This window comes from Onychomys torridus, chromosome 4 (assembly GCF_903995425.1).
Source record: "Onychomys torridus chromosome 4, mOncTor1.1, whole genome shotgun sequence".
Taxonomy (NCBI): domain Eukaryota; kingdom Metazoa; phylum Chordata; class Mammalia; order Rodentia; family Cricetidae; genus Onychomys; species Onychomys torridus.
Window position 1 is genome coordinate 54,848,454 of NC_050446.1, and position 26,927 is coordinate 54,875,380.

At 44.2% G+C, this 26,927-nt stretch overlaps 1 protein-coding gene across 3 annotated transcripts in view; it reads right to left on the minus strand.

The window, feature by feature from the left end:
* Znf385b (zinc finger protein 385B) overlaps positions 1-22,811 on the minus strand; it is a 391,103-nt gene extending 368,292 nt beyond the window's left edge. For 2 of the 3 annotated variants that reach the window (XM_036186184.1, XM_036186183.1), the window contains exon 1: positions 21,997-22,808. The gene's annotated coding sequence lies outside the window, so the exon portion shown is untranslated. Of the gene's footprint in view, positions 1-21,996 lie in introns of all 3 variants that reach the window. The other variant, XM_036186187.1, reaches the window with a different exon arrangement.
* Positions 22,812-26,927: the final 4,116 nt, after the last annotated feature.

A 26,927-nucleotide genomic window follows, 5' to 3' on the forward strand; every position in this document is an offset into this window, starting at 1 on the left:
CTCCTGCATATGTCTCTTCCCTTTCAGCTCAGTGCCATAGCCCATCAGAGCATCTCCTCCCTGGTCCCATTTGGCAGTCAGTATCAAGACTGCTGCTGATTCTCCATCTGTCAAACTCGATCTACCTTCCACATTGAGGGAGGGCCTGGAGAGTGGACTAAGAAAAGAACAAAGAGAGCAGGCTGGCTTCAGCCTGGATGAGATCCACTTTAAAGGGACCAGGAGTCCTGAAGACATGGAAAATTCCCTAGCAGAACTTGCTTCCAGGCTTTGTGAAAGTCTGACTGGAGCTCAACAGCGAGGAAGATAACAACCCTCCACAGTGAGTAGCTTTTCCACTGTGTTCCCAGCTACAAGAATTCCTCTTAACCTCCCACAAGAAGAGAGAGTACCCTGGAGGGAGCCACTTCGAAATTCTGTTCTGTGAGCTCAAACTCCTTGTTAGAGGAGATGGAGCCAGAGGGAAGGCTTGGCCCTTGCTGAACAATTAGATGGGATGAAATGTCTGCAAACTCCTTGAAAATAACCAATTGAAACTGCCCCTTCTACTGTTGACCTGTGTGACCACAAACAAGGATTTACACATTTATTGGCTTGTGCCTTCGATTATAAAAAAGAATAATTTGGAATATCTGATTTTAAAATTCCTGTCTGTTCTTTCTTTATGGTTTTTCTGGTTGAAGATAAGTTACAGAATCAGTAAGCTCTAAGTTTGAGACCATGTCCTGGTGGGTATTATATCTTCATAAGTTAAAATCCCTCAAGAATACAAGCACTTATTCTACTACCTGCAAATGGTGTTGACAGTGTCTAACATGTTATCAAATGATACGTGTTGGTGAAATTATTAAGGCCACTCCACGTAGTTAAAAGGGAGGTTTATTTTGTGGGGTAACTTACAAATGAAGGGGTAGGTTACAGGGTCTGGCAAAGGTATAGGGCAGTCCGGCGGTGTTCTCTGGAGAACTCTGCTCGGTCTACCTCCAGCGTCCAGCATCCCAGAACCAAGAGAGCCACCTCCTCTTGCTCCTCGGTCTTCCGCTCCCTCCTCTGCCCCGCCTTGTGGGCATGATCATTACTGAAGCTTCAGTGGGGGTTGGAACTTCCAGGCCAATGCTGGGATGGCTATCCACTACATCTCCCCCTTTTGTCTAAATAAGAAAGTTCTAACCTAATACAAGACTATACACAAAGAGATGGTTATCAAATATTGTCCAGGAGTAATGAGGGATAATGACTTAGATAAGTTGGAATTACAATAAGTGCAAACAATATCAAGCAAAAAACACATAGTAAAATCCAGGGAAGTCTAGAGCGTGGGTAGGTGGCATGTTACAAAGATCATTCCAAAAGGTATCCTATCCTAAAGAACCTGAGTCTAATACATAATATAGTATATCTAAGATATTATATATGTATATATACTAAGTTGTAACTATAACTGCTAATCTCCAACCTCATCAAAGACCTGAGAAGGAATATAATAATATCTGAGAAATGGGAGAAGGACGCAAGCAACTTTCGGGAGTCTTGCAAGAGTAGACAGAGACAGCTAGCAGCCTGGACAGTCACCTAACGTTTCTCAGTATCGTTGGTGCATTCAAATTGGCTACAGGCCTAGAGTATCTGACAGACCATTTCAGAAGCAGGAATTTCTTGTGCAATTCCGTCAGCTCTTCCTGGTGTTTGATCCTCAACTGGGCCATTTCTTGTAGCTGACTATCGTTCCACGCACCATCATGTCCAGGACTTATCTCGTGCCTATTTGGTATGTCATGCTTTTCGGCTTGCAGTTTCTGGGCCAATACTGAATGAAGATCTGACTTTTCCAGCAACTTGGTATCTCCGAATGCTTCCCAAAGTTTAACCCTCCGGTCCATGCCTCCAGTGGCCAGTAACCGGGAGCCTGGACTGAACTGCACTGCGTTGACTTCCCCATCATGTGCATCGTAGCTGCTCTGCTGACGGCTCGCACAGGAGAGGTCTCTTCAGTGTGCTCTGAGGTCTCATCCACAATGACTTCAATGTCATCATCCTGTTCAACAGGCAGAGGCTCCTTTGCTGCCTCTGCAAGCTCCTTCTGCAACCGCGCTTGACGTCTCCTGGAGTCCTTCTCGTTTTCTGCATTGAGACGATTGGCTTCCTGGGCCTTCTCAGCCATCCACCTGATGACCAGCTCCTGGTTCTCTTCAGTAGTTTTCCTCAGTTTCTCCTCTAGAGCAGTAAAAGTAATTTCGCTTCTTTCATCTGTATCTCTCGGTCCTTCTGCTGCATTTGGTTATTCAGGTCAATTACCAACTGAGCTAACTCCCCACGTTTCTCAGTTGGTAGAGCATGAGACTCTTAATCTCAGGGTCGTGGGTTCGTGCCCCACGTTGGGCACCAGATATTGGTGAAATTATTAAGGCCACTCCACGTAGTTAAAAGGGAGGTTTATTTTGTGGGGTAACTTACAAATGAAGAGGTAGGTTGCAGGGTCTGGCAAAGGTATAGGGCAGTCCGGCGGTGTTCTCTGGAGAACTCTGCTCGGTCTACCTCCAGCGTCCAGCATCCCGGAACCAAGAGAGCCACCTCCTCTTGCTCCTCGGTCTTCCGCTCCCTCCTCTGCCCCGCCTTGCGGGCATGATCATTACTGAAGCCTCAATGGGGGTTGGAACTTCCAGGCCAATGCTGGGATGGCTATCCACTACAGATACATGTTAGGTGCTTAAAAATACTAGCATACACAGTCAAGTATACTATGACCTCTGCTTGCTACTACTGCTGTTGTTTCTGTAGGTTTGGAATCAAAGAGAAGGAAAGTGGAAGGTAAAAACATGGTAACTATTCAGCCAGAACAACAGTTTTAGTAAGAAGCCAAACTGTTTGGCTTATTAATATTTAAGGAGATGTATAGTGAATCAGTATGACTCTGTAGGCTTGTAAAACATACAAAGCATGTTTAAATATAGCCTGAGAAGAGAAAGCTAGTACCACTGACCTCAAGTTCCATCACCCTCAGAATGTAAATAAAAACCTAATACAAAGAATTTTTCTAATACAAATAGCATTGGGTAAAATCATAACTATCTCATGGGTAACAATGCCTATAAACAAGTAAACTTGAAGAATCATGTTACAGACTTAGTTACTTCATCTTAATCTTTCTTTGTGACCTTGTCTTGGTGATCCATATCTACTTGGGATATTCCTTCCATCAGGAGTCTTAATACTCACTATATACAAAGATAATCTCCAATGCATCTGAGAACCTCAACGTAGAAACTGTCCCCCAAACCTCTGAGGGTGGCAATATTTTAAGGTGTTCTGCAAATCAGGAGTATGGCCTATGAGAGCTGTACTTGTGGTTTTGAGCAAGTAAATGTATTTAGTACATAGCAAATGTTTTAGTTGGGGTTTTACTGCTGTGAGGAGACACTATGACCACACACTTCTTATAAGGAAAACATTTAATTGAGGGGGCTCGCTTATAGTTTCAGAAGTTCAGTCCATTATCTTAGCAGGGAGCATAGCATTGTGCAGACAGACATGGTGCTGGAGTAATACCTGAGAGTCCAACATCTTACAGGCAACAGGAAATCGAGACACCTTTCCTGAGCAAAGGAGACCTCAAAGCTCGCCTTCACAGTGACACACTTCCTCCAACAAGGCCATACCTACTCCAACAAAGCCACACCTCCTAATAGTGCCATTCCCTATGAACTTATAGGAGCAAATCATATTCAAACTACTACAACAAGCAAAAGTAAAAATAAAAATAATAATTAAATAAATAAATAAATAAATAAATAACTAGCAGATAGTATAAACATTAATTATCAGATCTGTTTACAACATCTAGCAGATGACTGGAGTGGCCCCAATGAACACAGGTGACATCATCAAATCTGGGGCTTACAAACACCCAGCAGGAATCAGCTAGGGAAGTAGACCTTGCTCTCCATAAATGAGTTAGTTATCCACGGCTGAGCTTCCATCCATCTCCCTGTTCCCACTGCAAACATTTTTATACCACAGCATAATAACAGTTACCACTGTCAGAAATGGCTTACTATCTAGCTCTTCCCACAGACACAAGTTTTTACTCTTTAGTTGTTTTGCTGATCCCTTCTCTCCATATCACAATTAGGTGGGCCAGTCCATCCCTGGATAAGAAATCTTGGAAGACACTTTGAGACAAATGTGCTTGAGTCTGAAATGGAGAAGCCAAGCCTGCTTTGAGAGCTAGCTTTTCAGTGACCTGAAACAGCACATGACAATTTTCCATATAATATGTATTTCATGCTCAGAAGAATGGATTCCTATGTCCACTCTAAAATATTTTCTATATAGTATACTCTACAGCAAATTATTGACATAGATTTACTTAAATATGCAGCCTGTTCCAGTTCACTTATTTGGTAAACAGAGTGATCTGAGGGAATACAACACAGGCAACAGAATATATATATATATATCAATCCAGTGATGCACAATGTGGCATAATTTAAAGCCAGCCTCAAGAGATGAAAAATTTCAACCAGAAATGGGCTGTGGTTAGTAAGGTAGTTGGAATGAGGGTACTCAGCCAGAAAAAAAAAAAATGTTATTTTACTTGTAAATCTGAGAACAAGTGCCACTAAAATTGATGGGGACGGGGATCAATGATCAAGCCATCATCCAAAGGACATGACACACTTGCCTCCCACATCAAAGCCCTATCTAGATCACATACATCCTTGTTTATTAAGCCATGTTCTTGAGGGTTTGTAGCTCATGTTCCATTGTCTGTGTAAAACGACATGTGCACAATCATCACAAGAGGATCCTAGATACCTCCAAAGAAATTCAAGAACTAAATTATCCACTGTCCCTTATTTAGACCAGGGCATCCGGTGCTCTCAGATCAAAATGAGTCACTGTTGTCCCCATTCCACTCAGTTATCTTAACAACGTAAGGCGTTGTCAAGCCACAGGCTAGTGGCTTTTCAAAGTCAACTTGTTCTTCCGGAAGACAATAAAGATAATGTCTCTTATATTCTCTTCTGAGATTCCATGGTTTCCTCTGTTGCACTTGTACATTGTAGGGGACAACATGATACCTTTAGAAGACATGGAAGATGAGCTGCTGATTTGCTGACTATAAACATAATTGGTAATTAAGGCATTTTTGTTGTTCAAATTTGATGCTATTCAGTTACTTGTAAGCGTCTATCTCAAAACCATATTCTTACAAAGCATCTAGAAAGGCTATGTTAGAACTGAGGACCAGCAGCTATCCGTACGTGGTCTAGCAGTCCTCCCTTCTGAAGCTGCCTCAGAAACAGAACTACAGAAGTGAATTTGAATTGTTTCAGGCACTCGGACATCTGGCAGGTAAGTTCCCAGTTCGCCCTGCTACATTTGCATATTTTCAAGTGGGAATTTGTTGATGCGAGGTGGTGACATTCAAACAGCTTCAAAGGAGCTAAATGAGGAAGGCTTTGGGATGAGGAAAGCATCCAGCACCCTGCTCATCTATGTGAGTGGTTCTAAGCAGCATTTTCTGCTAGTGTGAAAAAAACAGAAACACCCTTTGATTTGGTTTTATGTGTATAATCCAAGAAGCTGTTCTGGGGCCCCTTGAGTGGGTTCTCTCCATCTATAGACTGACCTCAGTGAACTCAGATGGGCTCACCTTGTGCCAAAGACACGCTGAAAGATAAGAGTCTGTAGTGGAGGTGCTAGGTTCCTCAAAATCACTTGGACTTCTCAGAAGTCAATGTCTTAGATAAAACATCTAGAGATTCTGGCCTAATAGGTCTGAGGTTGAACTGAAGTTCCCTTCATCCATGAACCTACCATGAGCTGCTAGCCTCCTACCTGCTCCCATGAGACAGCAGACTTGTCTGCTACCACAGAGCTGTGCTGCTCCAGGCATAGCATATTTCTTCTCAGACCTTCAACTGAGAAACTCTTCCTTTCCTCAAATAGGCAAGAAATACAGCTTATCACCTTCCTCTAAAGGGAGTTGAAAGCGTGTGAATGAACAAATGCAGGTGAAAGCACCCTGAAAAGGTTTACTAAGGGGGTTTAGGAGATGGCTCAGGGGGCAAGACCACTTGCTGTGCAGGCAAGAGGAACTGAGTTCAAATTCCCAACACCCATGTGAAAGCAAGGCATGGCTACACATGCCTGCAAACCCAGCACTTGGATTTGCAGACGGCTGGGTCCAGGAAGGCTGGTGGCCAGCTAGCTGAGCCAAAATGCTAGACTGTATAGTTTAGCGAGAGACACTGTCTTTAAATATGAGTTAAAGAAAAGTAAAAATCATCAACATCCTCCTCTGGCCTGCACATGCATCACATAGGCATGCACGTGCACGCGCATGCGCACATACGCGCGCGCACACACACACACACACACACACACACACACACACACACACAATTTAGCCAATCACTCAGTTAACCATCTTTCAAATTACTTGTTGAAATGATCAACTCTTCTCCTACACACACAATCAAATGAGTGCCACCACTTCAGCTGTCCATCTTGGGCCCTGCTTGCCACTCTAATTTTACAGTCTCCAGTAAGCCATTACGTTCTCCGGTAAGCCACTGCTCCAGGTGTCTGCTCTAGCCAAATCATGACCAATAGTCTGGATTTCTACACAAAGATGTATCCCCTAGATAAGGGCTCGGAGTAGCAGGGCTATCCTCTTGAGAGTGGACCTTTCCCAGCCTCAGATTCCATTGGCTGATTCTCAAGACATCTACTCCTTAAATCAAATTGTACAAAGGAAGAGAGGGTGACTTTCCATGTCTACACACTTCATAATTTACGGTTTTCTTTTTTTCTCCCATTCTATTAAGCATAGATTCTTTTCTCATGCAATATGATCTGGACAGTTCCCCTCCCTCTATTCCTCCTTGTTCCTCTCCACCCCCTTTCCTGTCCAGATCCTCTCCCTTTCTGTCCCTGACTAGAAAAGAACAAGCTTCTAAGAGATAGCAATGAAACATAACAAAATACAAGAATATTAAACAAAAACCATCACATCAAAGTTAGACAAACCAAGCCAATAGAAAAATAGAAGAGCCCCAAGGGCAGGTACAAGAATCAGAGACCCACTCATTTACACATGTAGGAGTCCTAAAGAAGTACTAACTGAAAGGTACAGTATATACAGAGGGCATGGTGCAGATGTGTATAGGCCCAGTGCATGCTGCTTCAGTTAGAGTTTTCTCTTAAGAGTTAACTAATCCTGCTACTTGCTTTGTACATAGTGAAATCAAGGGGTAGTTTAGGAAAATTGTCTAACATCACACAAATAATACAGGATAGAAACAGGGTTGAAAACTATGTATCTAATCCCCCACGCAGTAGAACTACCTAGGCTCCATCTTGGAAGAAATCTTCCTACACTTTTTTTTTCCTTCCAAGTTCCTTGCAAGTCACTGCAGCCACCTTGGGCATTGTGGCAACAGATGGTGGTACCCATAGATCAAAGAAGTGTTGACAAAGAGGCACAATGATGAAACATTCCCCACAGATGAAGTAGAATGGATGGAATAAGGAGGTCTTAGCATCAGGTCACTCTGCTGTCCCCTCAGACGAGACCTGGGAAAAAAGAATTCTTGAAGTACCCAGTGGGCCTATATCTGTGTTTCAGGAGAGTTTATCTATTCTAATCCATATTAAATGAAGTACCTTCTTAATAGTATGCTTCTGCGACAGGCAGACCATATTCTCACTAGCCTAGACTTTGCCATATGATCATGAGCAGGCTTGGACAATGCCACACAGTTCTAGAAAGGGCCTTATGAACATAAGAGCATGTCAAAGAGCATATCATAGGTAAGAGCTGGTCCATGGAAGGAAGACAACCCACCCATGGGACGAGCCAGCCTAGATGCAGAATGACTGACTGTGGAAAAGTGGTCATGGAAACCACACAGAGGATGAATGATGGGGTTGTGTGGAGAGAAATGGGCTCAAGGCTGATTTATTATGCTCCATTTCCACTCTGCTCTTGGGACGCACAGAGTCTCTGAAGTACAGATTTACTCAGAACTGGAATTTTATATCTAGATATGCTGTCTCAAATAATCTAATTTGGTAAGATGAGAAAAATCATATCTCATAAAACTATCAGCCTTTGCCAAAAGCCCATATAAAGTTTACAGGCTAGTGAGGTGTCTAGCCAAAGCATGAACTTCTATTACAGGTGATATGGAGACAATGGGCCTAGTGGTGAAATTATTTTAATAAGAAATGTGACTGCTCTGCATGTGCAGTGTGTTCCTTATAACACTAACTTCATAAATTTTTATAAGGTGTCTACGTTTTGTCAAGCTCCAGAGCTGCTGTGTCACCATCGCTCAGGCAAAGCTTTTGCAAATAATGGAATCCTCATATGGGTGTGACACATTAGATGATATTAAGATACAACCCCACTCCCACTTCCTATCTCTGCAGTACCATTTATGTCCTCTACGCAAATGGGAGATATGGGAGCCCAAATTACTCAGGGTCAGAGAATCTGAGCTTGCTTTACCCAGCAGAGCTGCATAATGGGATGATTTGACCATGGGCATGGTTACCAGGTGTTTGGAAGGGTCTATATTTGGATGAACGGTGTGCTTTGATCTTGCCAGGGGGAGGTCTTTTGCCTCGCCCCTTGGCAATTATAAAAAGGCCTTTTGAATAAAGCGCTGGGCTGTTGGGTATTGACCCATGGCCCTCTGAAGCTATCCCATGTCTCTGTCTTTCTCCTGGTTGTCTAGGTCCCCCTTTCTATCTGATATCTCCTCATTCCTCTTTCCTCCACCCAAGTACCCTTGGAAAGGTGGGTGCAGGTCAGAGCTGGACTCTCACAGGTTCCTGCAGGTAGAATAAATATATTCCCAGACACTGGGAAACGGGTGACTCTCACTGCCCATGCGGGAGCAGCATGCTTTAGGAAATGGGAACCTTGCTTTCCTTTAGCAATTCTAGGTGGAGGATGAATGACATGCAAGAGCACAAACAATAAAGGCCTTGGCATGGGCCAAGGAAACTTCTGTGGGACTTCTGTGCGTGCCTTCCAGGTATTGGAGAAAAGAGAAGGAAAGAAAAAGGGGTTTCCAACTACTAACAGCAATCATTTCTCAGATGTTCATTTTGGTTTGGCCCAAGATAAATACTCCCTATACAGTGTCTCATTGAGTCTTTGCGATCCCACTACCTACATAACACACTTATTTTATACAAGATTCTTCTGCTTCGAGGTGTTCGTAAGTCCTCCAGAGCCAGGCAGCAGGGACTTCGTCTGGCTGAGTCAGACAACAAGGAACAAACTCTTTCCCGTTGCACATCCCAGATTTCTATGCCCAGCACTGTGTCTCTTGACAGCACCATCCTGCCTTCTTGGAAAATACTGTGCATGGGGAAAGGGCTACAGAAAGCCTTGGAAGGGAAGACAGATGATGAATCACAGAATTTAAGAGCAAATGAGCTCAGAAACTGTCTGGAGGGGAACACTGAAGTCACAGAAACAAACAACACAGCCAAGCCTACCACCAGGGCTCCAGAGGGCAACAGGTCCAGCGGGGGACACCAAAGGTGTTGCACAAGGGTGTCTCGCTTATCTGCTGTGGGCCATCCTTCAGGCTCCATTCCCTTCACTGTCTTTCCCTCTCCCCCAGCGACAGAATGTGTGGGGGAGGTAATCGGAATGTGCCTAGGGTTAGAAAAGTAGAGTCCGAAACAAAGAACACTGTAGCATTTTGGTTCCTTACCTGGAGGATAAAACTCATCCCAGGTATTTCTTTTAGGAGACCTAGCATTTACTTTTTGCCAGAATCGTGTGCAAATCGTTAACTTGATCAAGAAGTCAACAAGCCTACTTTCAAGAAGCTTTCAGTCTAGAGAGAGGGAAAACACAAAAAACGCAAGACAAAGCCTACTACAATCTAATATTGCACACGGCATGTGTGAAGCGTGGCAAAGAGCCCTGCGAACGTGCAAGGATTCTCAAGGACGTTTAAGCAAGGTTGCCTGCTCACACAACCTGCGAAAAGTCCCACCAAGTCTTGACCCTGTGTGCAGAGCAGGAAGCAGCTGTGGAACTCTGGCTTAACACCACCCTGGAATCTGCACCATTGGGTTGCTGATGAGCTCTTGTGACTGCACGCACAAGTGCGAAATAAGTGAAATGTGCTAAGAACTGAGAGCAGGTGTGACCATTCGCTCTTGCTTTAAGGAGTCTGGAAATACCTCCTACTTTTTCTCACACTCCATCTCGCCCCTGTCTAGAACCAATCTTCAACTGATTTTTAACAATAATGTCAAGGGATCAGGGCAGCTGAGTTTTCACACAGTGCTGGAACTCCTTCTCTGGGTTCTGGTGACTGATCCGCACACAGTGCTGACTTTCAGCTCAAGGGGAACATGAAACTCCAAGGCAGACAGACTGTTATTGGAAAGTTGGAATCATTAGAAAGTACTTTCTCATATTGAGTTGAAATCTGCCTCCCTATATTCTTGCCCACCGAATCTGGTCCTGCCTGCTGGAGCTGCAGAAACCGAATCTACTTCCGTATCCACGTGCCACCCTTTCAGAGTTTTCAGGCAACTGCCATGTCTGTTCTAAGCCTTCTTATCTGGCACAGATGGGGAGGCACATGCCAGTCCTCTCCCTGGAGAGGGTTAAGAGGCAGCGGCCACGGGGGTTTGGGAAGTTCACAAATATTCTACCCTGTCTTTCATCATCCTGAGCTGTTTGGAAGGGTTTCTGCCCATACAGAATCCTGACTCCAATGTGCCTGATCATCATACGGCTTGAAAGGCATGAAGAAGTGGTGGAGCCAGAGAGGCCCTGCGAGTGGCATGACCTTCCCAATTAGGCACAGGCTCTACAGACTATTAAAAACCCATCCTGCAGAGGTGTCCTCAAACCACCTGCATAATTACCCCTATGGGGCAGTTCAGATGCTTCCTTTGACATATTTTTCCCCTTAATGTTAGAAAATAAGCTTGCCAGGTGATTAGCAATATGCCTCAGAATCTGTAAGGTTTGATGTTGCTATATCCTGGATGTTTGATTCTCTTCTTCCTAGGATCTAGCATGCCCAGGGTACATAGAGCTTTGTGCTAATCATCTTCCTTTATCAAATGACCCTTCGGTTACCATTGAGCCCTCCCTTACAGTAGAGAGAAGGCGGTGATATGGGTGAGAGATGAGGCAGGCAATGCAGGACACAATCACAGCATGGCCCTATGACAAGGAAATGTTAGACCTATGATGCCTCCTGTCCCTGAAAACAAACTGTTATTAACAAAACACAACAGGGCTGTTGGGTTTCAAAACAGTGGTCAGAGTGAGAGCTGAAACCTAATCATGAATGACCAGTATCACTTGTGCTAATTACTCTAGACACCAACATAAACAATTCTAACATTTGAACTGTAAATGGATATACTGAGGTGTGTACCCTAAAGACGTGGGAGAATGGTTACACGGACTGAACGGTCCTTTGATCTTTCAGAAACATGATCTCCATGATCAGCTGTTCCTAAAGATTTGATTCCCCTTTGCCAATGCCAGCCCAGAACATGTCCTGCTGTCCCTTCTCCACCACAGTGCAAGAAGAAGGCAACAGACCTAAGAGCCGACTGAATGCTGAGGGAAGCTGAACCTTGCTTATGTAAGTCCTGCAAGGCAAGGAAATCTCCAAGGATCTGACAGCAGCAGCCTGGATGTGCATTGTCACATCTGGACTCTAGGTAGTTACCTTGGGAGCTGCAGGACAGGATGACGGTAAGTCAAAAAGAAAGGAGACCGCAATCATCACTGACTGAACCAGCCCCTTAGCTTAGACTGGGGCCCTGGAATCCCAGCACCCAATGTGTGATGCTTACAGAAACACCGAGGCAATGCACACAGCCAGAGTATACACTGCTGTAGGGAACTGCAGTGAACTAAAACCCATAAAGGCCAGTGAGCAGTCAATGATGGAGCAAAGACTGCTTGCCAGAACTCACATGGGAAAGGCCCCTGCATGGCTGGCTCTTGGCGCTTGGGTCAAAGTGATGACAGTGTGGTCTGACAAAGCTGAGCTTTTCCTGGACTTTCATTTGGAACCATAAATAATTCCAACAAGCACCCCTAGCTGAGACCCAGCGTTTATCTCCAAGTGAGTGTGGCCTGGTGATCCTTCAACCTGGTGAGGCTAACCATGGGGTGAGTAGCTGTGTTCCACCACATGCTCCTCACCATGCTGTGGGCCCTCACGACAATCCCCAAAGCAATAGTGTTAACCCACCATGGACACTACCCTTCTGAAACAATAAAAATTAATAATAAACTTTCTTCCTTTTAAGTTTTATCCCAAACATCTTTTTTCTCGGACATGGGAAAACTGGTTGACACAGCTTCAAAAGTGAATAAATACCAAAGGCCAAGCATGGTGGCACATGCCTTTACTCCCAGTACTCAGGAGGCAGAGGCAGGCTGATCTCTGTGAGTTCAAGGCCAGCTGGTCTACAGAGTGAGCTTCAGAACAGACTGGGCTATGTAGAGAAACCCCTTCTTAGCCATTCTCCCAAAAGATCTGTCCTTATGAAAGTGAAATTGACTACTAAGAACCATAGGAGGGACATGAAGTTTATGAATTTAAGCTCTGGAAATCCCCTGTGTAGTACACCAATTATATCTTTCTCTTGTCACTTATTCTGCTTTCTAAATTATAACAACACATAAAATCCAGCTATTAATATAAATGCCGCTCTACCCAGGAGGACTTGGGCGGCCATCCATCAAAAGTCAGGTTCCCTGGAAGAGAGTACCAGGAAGTAGATGTGCCCTCACCCTAGACAAACAGACCCTAGCAACATAAACTCCTCTTCCTGGACCACTCCTGACTCCAGTCATTTCCCAACATCCCATGTGTTCACCTAAGGACTAAGTGAGGGAAGCATGGTCATGCAGAAGCCATTAAACCCTTGATCTTTCCTAAAGTTCTAGAACCCACCTGTATTAGAGAAAAAAAAAAAAAAAAACTACAGGGGGCTACACATTTTTCCAAGGGTCCTTACAATGCTTACACTTCTACCTTTCTATAGTCTCCCATTTCACTGTTCTAAAGCAAACAAGGAAAAGTAGATGAGAAAATACAAAATACATCATTGCCGAGCCATGGAATTGGGGAGATGGGAGGGGGGCTGGGAAGAGGAGAAGGAGAGGAGTCTGCACCGTATGAGAAAAGAATAAAGAAAAAAAGATAAAAATGAGAAATTAGATTAAAAAAAAAAAAAAAACACAGCTTGGCAAAACGATAAGTGAGTTTCAAACTGAAATTCAAGCCTTCAGGGTTATAAAAGTTCCTTCAGCAAAGAAGTCAGAGTACCTACATGGTACCTGATACTAATAACAAGCTGCATGATGTGCAATTATGGCTACCTTCATGAATACTACAGGTGCCAAGAATTTTGCTAAGCACATTATGTTGTACTGTCTAAAAATAGTTCCATGAAAGTATTTTTTATTGTTTCTTAGATTTGGGGAGCTAAAGACATAAGAACATTAAGTAATATTAAATCAATATTGCACAGCTACTAAAAGAAAGTTCCAAAAGTGACAGTCACAAAGTCTGATCTGGGATATAAACCCAAGCTTTGGGCTATTCTAGTTCCCATCTTCAAAGTGCAACACAAATAGAGATGGAGTGCCTTTCCAGGACTCCAGCATATGAAATCCACTGACTCGATAAAAATATTTCCTGCAAATAAAATAAAAAAGCCCCCCCACACATATATCGTATATATAAACAGTGAGATCTCATGATTTGTGTGTCATTATTCTAAATATCAGACTTTCTTGCATATAAGGTAATCCCCCACCCAAAAGCCTGTGAGGAGAAGTTTCCCGACTCCCAAACCATCACATCCTAAGTGCATACACACACACACACACATACACTTACAATAAGAAGCTGAAAATCTAATGTTGATACCAGTAAACACTATCTATCACTACCTGCACTGCTCAATGTCCTTAGGCTCTGATTTTAAATATTCTGAATTTTCCGTGTTTCATTTTTCTATTTATCAAAGAGAATTTTGTACAAAGGTCACTTTTTACCCTAAAGACACCATGACTTAATGGTCACCTGCCTAACTGGTGACGTCCACACCCTTTTCTGACATGTTGAAGAAACAGCAGTTTATTAAACCTGAAAAGAGCTGGACTTTGAACCATGTCTGGAAATCAGTGTAAGCTGACCAAGTGCCCAGGCTTTGAGGGGACAAAACCTTACTTCATAGGAGAAGCATGAGACAGACCCCTTAGGGAAGACACGTCATCAAACATCACAGCCTTCTGCAGAATTTCGCACTAGATTACTCAGGCAAAGATTTAGAAGAATGAGTTCAGTCCTTCTCACAATACTCCTCAGTGGAGCCCAATGTACTTCTTCACATTCCATCTCATCTTCTTAACCGTGTTATTTAAAACCCTATACATCACAATGTGGAAATAAATACTAAGCTGATAGTGTGCACTTAGCTGAAAACATTTCCTGGTAACTAAAAAGTTACCAGAATGGAACTTTGTATTCCAACTGACAAAAGGGTCACATAGCATCCCTGATATTCATGGCCACACAACACCCCTATATAGCATCACTGCCATATAGCATCCCTGATCATCATGATTATACAGCATCCCTGATAATCATGGTCACATAACGTTCCTGATAATCATTGCCATATACATCCCGGATAATTACATCCTGCCACCCCTGCCAGGCCCACTAAGATTACAAAATACCTTTTTTATTTATTCTCAAATGTATGAAGAAGAGAGAGTGAAATATCAGTCCCCAGTTACTACTGGTTCTGTCCATTTATCTAAGCTTTGTTTTGCTGATATAATGATAACATAATAGCATAATGGCTATTCAGAATCCCAGCCAAAAAGAGGGGGGAAAGTTGATTGGCTTTAGCCGGCATAGGACAGAATATCTCTGTGTGTGCTTTTTTATTTTTAAATTCCATTTCCTATTATAAACTCAGAAATGTAAATGCTTTGCACATTCATATTTATTACCAAAATAAAATGCTCTCTCAGGCTCATGAATTTCAATCCTTTTTATTTGTTGATGATAGAACTGTCTTTATTAAAGAGCTAAGTCATTTTTCATAAAGTAGGTAAAAAAAAGTCTAGCCATCCTTCTGTATCAGTTTATAAGTATTTTAATCTATCTCTGCTATTTACAAGATCATAGAGTTGATGTGGCACCAAATGAATCAAATACCAAAGGGTGGTTGAATTTTTATTAGTATATATGCCTTCCCCATGTTTTTCACTACCTTCTGAGAAATATGCTCATAAATTTCTTTTCAAACTGATCACACTGGGCTAAACCTCTTGAAGCTGAATGAGGAGAGAGAGTAGTGTTGACTAGGCTAACCCTTAGAGGATGAGGGCCTTCAAGTTGCACTCCTGGGATTGGCAGGGTGAACAGTCATTGCCCTTCCCAGCACATAAGTCCACCTGGCACTACAGCAACAACCCAGCAGACAGCATCTCACACGTGGTCGCTTCACCACAGAGAAGTCAAGAACTGAAGTAACCTCTCCAAACTCTCTGAGCTGATGGGCTAAAGGCCAGAGTTTGCCTTAGAAAAATACTATGTATTCTCAGCCGCCACATGACATCCACTCTACCTGCCAGAAGATGCAATGTTCCACTCAGGCTGGAGACTAAAATCACTCTGGGATATTTTTTTTTAAATACTGATAAGCATTTTTATTGTTCAAGTTCCTTGAAGTGATTTTTAGTGTGCACCTAAGGATTACAAAACCTGAATTAGAGATTCAGGGAACAGCCGTTTTCTTAAGAAATACAAATGTGTCAGGTCTAGTAATGCCAGCTATGTGAGATGATGAGGCAGGAAGGATTCCAAGTTCAAGGCCAGCCTATGCAACTTAGTGAGACCCTGTCTCAAAATAAAACAGTAAAAAGAGGGGGCTGACAAAATAGTTCAGTGGGTAAAAGGCACCTGCTACCAAACCTGGAACCCTGAATTCAATTCCTGCACCCCATGTGGTAGAAAAAAAGGGGATAAGCCATTTCCACAAGTTGTCCTTTAACTTCCACATGCCCACCCTCATGCACACATGTGACCATGTCTATGCACATGCTCATGCACACAATAAATTAATTGAATGTAATAAAGATAATAATAAATTTTTAAAAGGGGGGGGCTGGAGAGGTGACTCAGCAACAGAGCTCCTGCTTATGTAAGTGAGGATCTAGATTCAGATCCCTAATGCTGAAAAAAAAATTTTTTTTCTTAAAGAAAGCAGCTAGTCAGTGGGCACTCGGGAGGCAGGGAGGCAGAGGCAAGGGAATCTCTGTGAGTTCAAGGCCAGCCTGGTCTACAGAGCAAGTTCCAGGACAGAAACCCTGTCTCAAAAAAAAAAACAAGAGAGAGAGAGAGAGAGAGAGGGAGAGGGAGAGGGAGAGGGAGAGGGAGAGGGAGAGGGAGGGAGGGAGAGGGAGGGAGGAGGGAGGAGGGAGGAGGAAGGAAGGAAGGAAGGAGGAAGGAAGGAAGGAAGGAAGGAGGAAGGGAGGGAAGGAGTAAGGCAAGCAAAGAAGGAAGGAAGGAAGGAAGGAAGGAAGGAAGGAAGGAAGGAGGGAAGGAGGGAAGGAGTAAGGCAAGCAAACAATGGATTGTTTCCAACAATAGAAGCTCAGGTTGTTTAGCTGGAACAGGACCTTGGTGCGAGAACACAGGCAGAAACACACACCAGCTTAAGCAGATCAGCAAGCCTCGTTTCTCTGGTCAGCCCAGCATTTGTCTGCCACCCCAGGGGAAGAAAGATCCACATGGTGTCTGCCTTGGTCCTGAAGCAGACCCAAGAAGTTTTGTCACCTACACCTTCTACTGATGGGGGATGGAGGAACCCAGAAAGAAAACAGTTTTGTCTAGGGTCTCCCACTGGCAACCAAGGCAAATAGAGAGCTCAAGTCTCCTGTGCTCTGAAAACTTCTGGATACCTTAGGAGAACGGGTGGGGCAGGGAGTCCGCCAAGGCACCTGAAGAGAATTTCAAGAGAGGGTGGGGAGGGAGAAGGAAAGAGAGTGTGTGCACAAGACAAGGAGGGGAGAGGATCAACGCAGAGTAAGAAAGAAAGTGAGCCAAGATGTGCAGCCCTGGGAAAAAGAGGCATGTGTAACAAAGCACTATCATCTGGCTGGAGAATACTCAATGGGGTCAAGTCCAATTGCAAAAATGTAGCACCAAAATCACAGGGAGACACATGGAAGCGCCCACCCCTCCACTCATCCTTGGGAAACACATCCATATCTGTCCTTTCCTGATATGAATTAGTATGGAAGCAAGCACCAACTAACTGTACAATCACCAAGAGAGAGGCAGTTGCTACCTGACACTTCCAAGCCTGTTTACCATCACCTTCTGCCTCCATGGGGAAAGTGTGGCTCTAGGACCAGCTTCTTCCACACTCCCTGGGAGTTTGTGAAGAAATGCAGAATCATGGGCCTAATCCAAGTCCCTGCTCAAGCAGAATCTACACTTAATAACATTTCTGTTTATGTGCATATTCAAGTTTATGAAGCACAGCCTCTACTCTAAGAACCAAATTAAAGTGTTCAAATAATACCAGTTATATAAACTGAGACTCCAGAACCAGGAAGAACTTAATCCAACCAGTTACATTATCTACTGGTGTCCTATGAGAGGCCAGGCCCCTGGCTAAGTATTTTCAGGAAATGACGGGCTAAGGTGAGGCCAGGTTACTGTAGAGCTCTTAAATACGAATGCAGAAAACACGTAATTGACTGGCACTTCAGAGAAGTGAAATGGAAGGGAATAGAGTTTGCTGGAGTCAGAGCTGTAGGTTCAAAGGGAGGTCGAAAAGCGTGCAGCAACTGCCCTGACTCTCAGACAGGTGGAAATGGCTGTATGGGAATGAAAGGTCTGTTCAGGATGGAGGAGACAGCGTGAGCACAGAGGTGCAGGGCCAGAGCCCTGCTGTGGGTTAAGACAGCACCGCCTTCAGCACAGGGCAGGTCACACTGTTGCCAGGAAGCACCTGACTACACCTCAGAGGACTTAACGGAGGAGCTCCAAGCCAGTGGGATTGCTGGGGCCCCGTTTCTACCACCACGTAAGACGACATTTTAGCAGTGGGCTCCAACACTGAAAAATTTCAGCCTATCACTGAACATCAGCAGAGGCTTTCAAAATTCTCAACCGAGCCTGGGCCTAGCACAGGGCAGATTCACTTAATAAATAAGTCAATGAGGTCAGAGTGCACCTCACGAGCAGCAAAGGATCTTGCTCTTAGAGCAGAGGTTTATGTTACTGGGGCACTGCAGAGGAGTCGACTAGTGAGTAAGTTTTAGACAGCTTGTTTGCCCAAAGCAAGTATGAAATGCATTAGGGACGGGAGAGACAAGAGATGGCAAACTAATTGGCGAGGGTGGTAGTCTCTAGAAAAAGATGAGCTTGAACAAAGGCAGCCACACTGAGAATATGAGGATGAGACTCTCAAGGGGCACCTTGGAGAGGGAAACCGGGCTGTTTGTGAATTACGTGTGGAAAGAAAAGGTATGGGGGGGAGGCTGGGTTCTGGGTGCTCGGGAGAAATGTGAAAACTGACACAAAGTCACCCCTGCTCATTTAAAAGATGGTGCTTAGAGTTTAAGTTTAGTTTTAGAAAACAGACAGTAGACTTAAGGCACCTGAGATCTGCGCAGGGCCCTCTCTGGGGTTTCACAGTGTAAATATGAAGCTTAGGAGGCATGCAGAACTATGATGTCATTTTAGGGAGAATCTAGATTAATAAAGGACAATGCTGGATAAAATCTACAAAGAGAGAGAGAGAGAAGATAACCTACCTATCAGAGAAAATCAAGAGAAAGCATTAGATTAAAAAAAACTAACAATGAAGAAGAAAAAGGTTGGGTAAATACATCATATTGAGATCCACAGGGAACAGAGACAAGAATGTGGGAATGATAAAGAATAATGAATGGTGTGTAGAAGAAATAATAATAGAAACAAACAAACAGAAGTCAAGAAATTTCAACACACAAACACTGTCATTTCATGTAGATAGATAAGATAGATAGATAGATAGATAGTTAGATAGATAGATAGATAGACAGACAGACAGCTGTCATTAGAAGTTAGACAGTCATGGGCTTGCTCAACAATACCTTGTCCTTGAAGATTATAAGGAATGCCTGTTTTATGCTGAATTTGCAATTGAGAACAAAATTGATAAAAAGCTTTACTAATATGTCCAGATCTTTATCAGTTTTAATAACTTTTTCAGGCAATGAGCAATTACGTGTTTGGTGGCTTCTCCAGATTGTGCACTGGCCATCAAAAATCCTGAGTAAGTATCAATTGTCACATGCATATATTTACATATGCTGCTTTTCCATCAGATGAGCCATCAGTAAAAACTAAAGTAGCATCCTTTACTGGAGTTCACATTACTAATTTAGGAAAAAGAAAAGAATTCATCTGAGCAAATTGTAAGAATTGATCAGCAGGAGAATGATTATCAATTTGACCCAAAAATTGAGTAAAAGCAATAGTCCAAGAATCATTCTTCAATAGCCAATCACCTTGTTGTTTAGTAAATGGAACATTTATTACATTTTGTTCCTTTCCAAAATAGCTTCTAGACTCAAGCCTATTCATTTTACTGTGGTTGGTGCTTCTGGTGGCCATCACCTGAGCAAACTGTTAAGGTCCATCATTGCAAATGGACTCTCTATGGAACGCCAGCCTTGTCATACATTTCTTCAGCTTTTTTCCCATGATCCTTTCATGTCTTTAAAACCATTATCATCTGGGTGACTCTTAAATTACAAATTTTAGCTGCCAGAGCAAGGTGCATACTTGTGTATAAAAGCATTGAGGTGCAGCTTTAATATTTTATTAAATAAACATTGTTTTTAAATCCTAAAAAACTGAAAAGAAGTTAGGCAATAACATTTTCAAACTCAGTCAGGAGGAGAAGGAAAAAGCAGAGTTGGGATGTCTTGCTCATGGTACCCAACACCATCCAGCATCATTCTATGTAGAGGTTCATCCCTCAGAGTTGTTTGTTTTGATGGATTCCCTTTACTTCCAGAGCCAGGATATTTGATCACCACACAACAGTCCCACTTTGTGACGATATCTTCCAACTGCTGTCGAATCTCATTATTTGCTGTGCTTGGGTGCCAAGCACTAACCACACTTCTGTCTCTAATTTGACTGAGGAGGAAATGCCTCCATTTGGTTTCTCTCTGACTCAGTTCAAAGAGACAAACTGTTTTCTTTGGTCCTGGGAATCTGTGCATTGTTAAAATGCTGTAAGCTATCAACATTGTTTTTCTTAATATCAATGATAGTGGTTATTAGGCCCCTCTTAAATCATTTACCTATGTAACCGGAACATAATATTATGCAAATGAGATGCTTCAGGCATTATACTGCAAAACACTGGTGTCACCAGCCCTATGCCAGCAAGGGCAGCGATGCTTCCTTGTTTTGGAGAGTTCACCTTTCCAAAAGCATTTACTACAAATGCACCCAAGAGAGGTCAAGGAGATTTACAAGAATAGCTTATTTGATTTGTGGTTTTCACCTTAAACTTCCTCAAATCACTTTCGCAGATGGGTAAAAGTATATTTGATGAATCCACAAATACCTGATTACTGAAAAATATAAAATCTGAACAACCAATGCTTTGTCCAAATAAACATATTTTCACCATATATATATCAAGTAGCCAAAATTGCAAGCCAGTATTTTACATTCTAAGGACCTTCATCTCTGACAGGAAAGGACAGCCCATACGCAATGCACACATGATATTAAAATACGATTGAAGGATTACGGATACAGGCAAAAGCAGACCCTAAAACACTGAGGGGAGACAGCTGAAACCTAAACGTTTGAGATGGGCTCAGTAACTTTCTGAAATGCTTCCCCTCTCATTTAATAAACACGTTTCTCAGCCCTTCCTAAATTGTATGGACGCTGCCAGTCTAGCCCACAACACAAGTGTTTTTATTCCATTTGGACAACTATTTTCCCTGTATCTTGCTTGCTTCATTGTGACAAAGTTTTCAATAGCCTCTGTGTACTGAGCATCAGATAAGCAAAACCAGAAAGAAACACCAACCTCCTCTCTATATGAAAATGTTTCCAAATCCAGGAACTTTTGAGGCCATTCCAAAATTGTTTGTCTGTGCTCATGGGGGTAGGGGCATTTTATTTTCCTTGAAGGACCCAGGACATTCGCCATCAGGGTGTCCTCCAGAGCCATAGGAAGCAAAGCATGAACGACCTCCGTCTAGCCTTCCTCTCATCCCAAGGCCCTCACACAGCAGAGGCAAAAACAGATGGTCCTCCCCCTCCCTTTTCCCTCCTCCCTTCCGCCGTCCCGCAGAGTCCTCCCACCCTGAGCTGACACCTTCACCAGCTCTCACTAGCCTAGGCTGCCCTTTGCAGCTCCTAACAAGTACAAACTTTGGGCATCTGCTCTTAAACCTCACCATCTACCTATCTTCTGGTCTTTCCTCTGCAGAATGCCCTTGGGACCCTAAGCTTCCACAGTCATCCTCCCCTCACACCTCGGTTACCCAAATTAACTCATTTCCCTCTAGTATAAAAAAAAAAAAAAGTCTGCAAAACCCGGAGTTCCGGGGGCAGAGGCGCTGCCGCTGACCCCTGCGAGGCTCTCCTCGTGTCCCCCATCCTTCTCTACGCGCCCCTTCCGTCCAGGCTTATCCTAGCCCATCCTGGGGACTCCCGTGCTCGTGCAGCTTCCCCAACCTACTCCTTGACTCGAGGGGCTGGCGGGAGCCTCGCCTCTGCGGCCGGGGCAGCGGCCAGGAACCCGCCTCTACAAGTGGGGCGGCGGCGGGACGGAGCGCAAACTCCACGGTTCGCCTGGGCGGAGGCGGTGGGGACCGGCGCGGACGCGGCGACGACGCGGGGCTGCCCGCCCCAAGCTTACCTCTGCGCGCGGGCGGCGGGTGCGCCGGGACAGCGGCTCCCGAGGCCGGGGGGCTGTGGCCGGTGCTTGGGAGGCGGCGCTCCCGCCAGGGCTGCGCTGGGGCTTTCGCGCAGACGCTCTCCCGCGGTCTGCGGCAGCCCGGGGCGGTGGCGCCGGCGACAGCTCTGCGCCGCGGCCCCCGGAACTGTCCGACCCAGCGGGAGCGCGGGCTGAGCGGCCGGTAGCGGGCTCCACGCTCGGCGCCTGCGCGCCCGGCCTCGCCCAGGTAAGGGGCGTGTGCCCGAGTCCTCGCGGGCCACCGGGACCGGCGTGAGGACGGGCCGGGCGCTTGGCGCGGGATGCTGCGGCCGGGGGTGAACGCCACGGAGACGCCCGGGGGCGGCGCAGCCTAGGAGCCCGCCTGGACACCGGGTCCCACGCGCCCCTCAGCCTCCAGCAGAGGTCAGGGTGTGTGCGGGGGGCGGAGGAGGCGGGGGCGGTAAGGTCCCCAAGCCGGGATGCCAAACCTCGCGCGTAGAGGGCGGGGGGCCGACGTGTCACCTATTGGCCGAGCGGACTGAAACTCTTCTTGGAGATGCTCGCCACCAAGTATTGGCTCCTGCCCGTGCGTGCAGCTCGGGGCTGGCGGGCGGGCGGGCGGGCGACACGGAGCAGCCTCCGCGTGGGCCCAGGGCTTCGCAGCCCAGCGCGAACCCGCGAGGCTCGTGCGCAGGGGAGGGGCTCGCTGGCCTCCCCCTGCCAGGCCTCGCTGATTGAAGTTTCAAAAACTAAACCGTGTCAGGGGTTCCCCCGGTGTAAGCCATCTTCTGAAAATAGTGCAGACACAGGCAGGGCGCTTTGCTTCTGCCACGGAAAGCACTTCAAAGAAAGCACTGCGGGAGGAGGAAACATAATTTTAAGGGCTCGGTCTTCTGAGATGACTTCTTTGGGAAGAAATTCAAGGGTAACAAATGACAAGGGAGCGGAGAAAAAAAATTTTTTTTAACCTAGATGACTTGACTTTGAAATAGATTTCTTTGGATTTTGTCTTAGATGATTGACAGGAAGGCCATAAATAATGAATCCAGCAGCTGTTAATGTCTTGGCATAGTGTCCAGAGTAAATACCTTCGAGTCCAGCCAAAGCCAGTGCTGCTTCCGGGGTGGGTTTGAGAGCTGATGTATGCACACTCACCACATTCTTGAGCCTTCTGAAGGAGCAGCTTGCGTGTTGGGTTTTTGTGGGTTTTTTTTTTTTTTAATCCACCTTGGAATGTCAGGTTATTGCAGGCGCCAGCGCACCTGAGGTAACCAGCGTGAGAAGGGACATTAATCTGACTGATGGTCTTTATATTTTTAGAATCCAAACATCTTCTGGGTAGGCAGGCTCACTCTAAGGACAGACCCTTACTGGTACGTTTATTATTACTACTGTCTGTATTCAAAATGACTGCAGGAGGCAAGCTGCAAAATTCATAACCCCCAAAGAACACGAAAAACTGTAATTGCTTAAAGAGTCCTTAAAAAAAAAAAAAAAAAAAAAAAAGACGGTCTTAGCCTATCTTCCTGTCCTATATTGAAAGTAAGCCTCTTCTGAGTTCTGAGAATGGGGTTCTGGAAAACTGAGGCCAGCAGGGAATTCTATGAGGAAGGCACCCAGCTTCCAGGCCCTTGCACTTGAGAGGTGAAAGCAGTGTGGTTCCTTTAGCTGCTACTGGCCTCACAAGTGTTAGCATTCCCAGAAACCTAAGGTGCATGGGGGAGGGGGCGGGCTCTGGAGGTCTCCCGCCAACACCTTTGACTGTTCGTGGAGTGGGGGGAAAAAAGAGCAAGCCCTATGGGCTGGAACACCTGTAAGAAGTGCTCCCCAAAGCTTGCACAATTCAGCAGGATGTGCATTTTTTATGTCCTGCAATCTGCAACTATATCCTTCTCTCCTCCCTGTCTATTTTTAATCACTTATAGCTAAGATGTATGGTAGAAAATAATTTGAGGGTTGCATTTCCTAACAACAGCTGAAAGAAGCATAAAATACTTGCAGATGAGTCTTTTTTTTTTTTTTACCTGTGACTTAAGAGACAAAGAACTGTGCCCTTAATGTCCTAAGCCAAGGCAAGATAAAGGCTTCTAGAAGCCCACAACCCAAAACAATTGCCATGCCTTCCTGTAAAACACACTTGAATATGGAAACAACTGTAAACTAAACGAAGAGATGTATAGAGAAAATTAAAGCCAAGCTTTGCTTCAAAAGTATGATTGTCTGTTGGCTAATTTGATATTGACTGTGCTTTTCTGGAGCTGTGTGCTGTAGGCGAACTTCGGGTTCTCTGGCCCTCCACCTTTGTCTTAAAACATTGATCAGTAACAGAGATCTGCCACCCTCAACAAGGAGCACCAAGCAAAAGCTAGCACATCATGGAAACACCCCTCACTGGGAGGAACAGAGCAGGAAGAAATTCATTTAAGTCTTGGCCCATTTTTGTGTTTATGAGGCATGTGGTTCTTCAATACCCCCTGCAAGTCATGCTAGAATTTTGTTAGTTGTGCCCCCTCTCACCCCAATACATAATAGTGATAAACCATTCAACCATTGGAAAACTTTAGAAATCACTTGGTTTTATGATACAATAACATGTGAGTTTATACATAGCACATTCTTCTAAAACATTTTATATTTCTTTGTAGCCACCAGTACATCAGTGCACCCAGTCTTGGGGGCGAGAGCATACTTTGAAAACTGCTTTTGTCCTGGAACAGAAGGCCAGAATCCAAACTTTAGCTGTGGCTTTCCAGCCTAAGACTTCCATCCTGTAGCCCACAACCGGTAATGGGCAGCCTGCCTCAATGCATTACTGCAATTCTGGAAAGTCAGGCTATATAGAAACACAAGACACCGTTAGGTGGTGGATATCTCACTCCAGTCTCTGTTTCCCTCATTGACTCTCTGGGCACCATACACCCCTCCAAAGGATTTCATGACTCCTACTTCACTTTCCCAATGGTCTCCACCAGGAAGCTGCAGTGGTTACTGTACCTTAGGTGGCTTCACTGCTTTATGATGGAGGAAGAAGTTTCCCATGTCGGAAGGATTGACTTCTGACCTGCACTTAACTAGCATGTATGCTCTAAAAAGCTCACCTTTTTAAAAATCATGGTGTGTGTGTGTGTGTGTGTGTGTGTGTGTGTGTGTGTGTGTACATGACACAGCATGTATGGAGGTCATAGGACAACTTGTGGGACTCAGTTCTCTCCTTTCATCATATGAGCCCTGGGTATTGAACTCAGGTCACCAGGCTTTATGGTGAGTGTCCTTACCTGCTGAGACACCTCTCTGGCCTACTTTCTTCACCTTTAACATGAACAAATAAAAATATCTTCCTTATAGCAGTATCCCAAGGACCAAATCAAATGAGAAAGTATTTTGCAAACTGCAAAAACATCATGAGGGTTTGTTACAATTCATTTTAGCAAATACTTGGGAAATAAATGAGAGATTTATATCCACGTTTGACAATAAAGTCTAAAGTGTGCTAGAGATGAAAATATATGAGCCAGGTTCTGACAGAGCAGCTTATAGCTAGAAGAAAAGTAGTATGGAATATTTTCAATCAGCTATTAACTTACATTTGTCTGCAAGCCCTGAAGAGGAGAGGCCACTCCTACGCTATCATTCCACAGACTGACTGAATTGAACTTCATGATTACAGAGAGTTGCAATGTTGCTGACAGAAAACCAAAATTATTTGGGGCTATCTTTAGTCCCCTTGGGAGTCATTAATCATCCACCTCTGTATCTGATCCCACATTCTCTTGACTTTTAAATCAAAGTCTTGAAATACATCACTGCATAGACTTGACCCACCTAGCTTCCATCCACACAGAAGCTAAGAAAGAACATCATGAGATTGCATCTAAAACCTGTGGCAGAGATTTCCCTTACTGTTCTATAATCTGGCTGCCTGGCGCCCCCAACCAATGTATTTGGTAAAGGCATTAACTTATGACTCTATTTTGTTCTGTGACAGTACCAATTCAAGTATGTGCTTTCATGGTGGAAGATGTCATCCAGGAAAACCTGAACCCATGTTCCTGAGCAATGGTCCCTCATACTTAGCTCAGAAAAAAAAAAAAAAGTTTTCTCTCATTCTCTGCGTAGTAAGAGATATATTCCTGCAAATGCTACATCTCCCTTTTCCTTTTAGTTTCCACAGTTTATGAGACATTAGTGAAATCCATGTTTTAGAAGCTATGTTCTTTTAAAGCCCTAACTTAGATTCAGCAAAAAAATATTTGTTAAAAATAATTTATTAATATTATTATTATTATTTTGTTTTTGTTTTTCAAGACAGGGTTTCTCTGTGTAGCTTTGCGCCTTTCCTGGAACTCACTTGGGCACCCAGGCTGGCCTCGAACTCACAGAGATCTGCCTGGCTCTGCCTCCTGAGTGCTGGGATTAAAGGCGTGTGCCACCACCACCCGGCTTTTTTTTTTTTTAATCAATTTATTACTTTTTTTAGTTACATTTATTTATTGGGGAACAGGTGTGTATGTTGAGATCAGAGAGCAACTTTGGGAACTGGTCTTCTCCTCCACCATATGGGTTACAGGAATAGAACTCAGGTCTCAGGCTCAGTGGCCAGCACCTTTACCCACTGGGCCATACAGGAGGCCCCACTTATATTAATTAAGGATCTCTGCCCATTCAAGATAGCTAATGATAAATTGTAACAAACACTTTTGTGGTTTTATTGACCAGGTAATTTGCAGTATCCTTTTCTCCATACATTTACTTAAAAATAAAAACACTGTTAGACCTTTAAGGTCAATGCATTGGGTTTTATATGGAAGTTCCAACTTGAATTGTACATTTACCTCTACAACAATCAATACAAAAATGTGGAGGAATTTGGTTTAGGTGGAAATCTTAGTTATTTCTGCCATGTCAATTTGTTG